The sequence below is a fragment of the Dipodomys ordii genome, unplaced genomic scaffold (assembly GCF_000151885.1).
Source record: "Dipodomys ordii isolate 6190 unplaced genomic scaffold, Dord_2.0 Scaffold1, whole genome shotgun sequence".
NCBI lineage: Eukaryota > Metazoa > Chordata > Mammalia > Rodentia > Heteromyidae > Dipodomys > Dipodomys ordii.
Genome location: NW_012267217.1, coordinates 42,354,113 through 42,356,009, shown reverse-complemented (window position 1 = coordinate 42,356,009; position 1,897 = coordinate 42,354,113).

Genomic DNA, 1,897 nt, shown 5'->3' with positions numbered 1-1,897 from the left:
AGCAGCAGCCCAACCTCCTTGGAAGGAAGAGGGGCTGGAGACTGAGTCAGTAATCAATCACATCCATGTGACTAAGCCTCCATAAACTCCTGTAAATAACAGGATTCAGACAGCTTCCAAGGTAGAGAACACACTGGGGAAGAGTGTCCAGAGAGCTCCCGTAGGTGCCCTGGCCCTGTGCATCTCTTCAGCCCTGCTCAGCTTTCCTCAATTGTATCCACTGTATAAACTAGTAAAAGTGGTCTCTAAATTCTGAGTCCCTCTAGAAAAATCATCAAACTAGAGGCTTGTGGGAACTTCCTGACTTTGTAGGTAAGGGGGCGGGGGATGCAGAAAGAGGGAGAAAGCCAGGAACCTGACACTTGTGACTGGCATCTGAGCTGGAGTCAGTCTGGTGCTAACTAGTGCCCAGGCTAGAGTTCAAGCCCCATGATTGGCTCCCCTCCCACCCCCCCCCAAAAAAACTTCCACACTGCTTAAAAATGAACATTTTTTTTTTGTAGTTGGGCTCTATGGAGAGGAAAATACCTAAATCGTGCTTTTTGGTCAGTCCTGGAGCTTGTACTCAGAGCATGGACTGTGTCCCTGAGCTTCTTTGTGCTCAAAGCTAGCTTTCTACCACTAGAGCCACAACTTCCTGCTTCTTCTGAGTAGTTCATTAGCGATGTCAGTCTCACGAACTTTCCTGCCTAGGCTGGCTTCAGAGTCCCATCCTCAGATCTTAGCGTGCAGAGTAGCTGGGATTACAGGTGTGAGCCACTGGTGTCCAGCCTCCCGGAGCTTTTTTGCTCAAGCACTTGAGCCCAGCTCTACTTCAGCTTTTTGGTGGTTAACTGGAGGTAAGACAGTCTTTCCTGCCCAGGCTGGCTTTGAACCATGATTCTCAGATCTAAGCCTCCTGAGTAGTTAGGATTACAGGCCTGAGCCACCAGTGCCTGTTTTTTTTGTTGTTGTTTTTTTGTCAATGGTCATGGGGCTTGAACTCTGAGCCTGGGTGCTGTCTGTCAGCTCTTCAGCCCAAGGCTAGTGCTCTACCACTTGAGCGACAGCGTCACTTCCTGTTTTCTGGTGGTTTATTGGAGATGAAAGTTTCACAGACTTTCCTGCCAGGGCTAGCTTTGAACCACGATCCTCAGATCTCAGCCTCTTGAGTAGCTAGGATTAGAGGCGTGAGCCACTGGCACCCAGCTCAGTCCCTGGTTTTTTAAGACTGAGATAAAATATAAGAATCATGATGTTAAACTAAAAAGAATGTTATGTTTCTAAATTCAGTCAAGAGAACTCAGTAACATATTATTCCAACAGAGAATACAGATTCTGTGTGTGCTCACACATGTTTAAATTAGATAAAATTGAAACTTCCTTCTAATGGAGAAAATAATGACCAGTGACCTGTATAGGGTATTGACATGGATTTTCTATGAACAATACTGGGATGCTATGTTCCCTGAAATTCTATTGACCTACTTATTTTGAGGTAGGTTTAATTTTGCACAGTTGCTATCTTTGGGCTCAGGTGACCCTTCTGGTCTCAGGCTCCTGAGTACTGGTACCACAGAAAGATAGATGTACAATGCAGGAATTTAATAATCATTTATCCCATTCATCAATGGGCACTGTATAGGTACTCAGTTACTGCTCCTACCTCAATAGAGAGATGTGTAATGGTCACCATTAGCCTAGGCTGGCCTAACGGCCTCCTTGAGGTTGATGTTAACATCATTCCAGACAGGGCAACAGGAAGCATCTGTGTCTCCTCCTACCACAAACGGAGGCCATCTATTCTTCCCCCACTTGAATTATACATTTTGTTCCTATAAAATTACTTGGTTGCTTTTTCCTATGTTTAAAATATTTAGACATATAGTAAGATCTTCTGAAAAAAAAGGGAAATGAT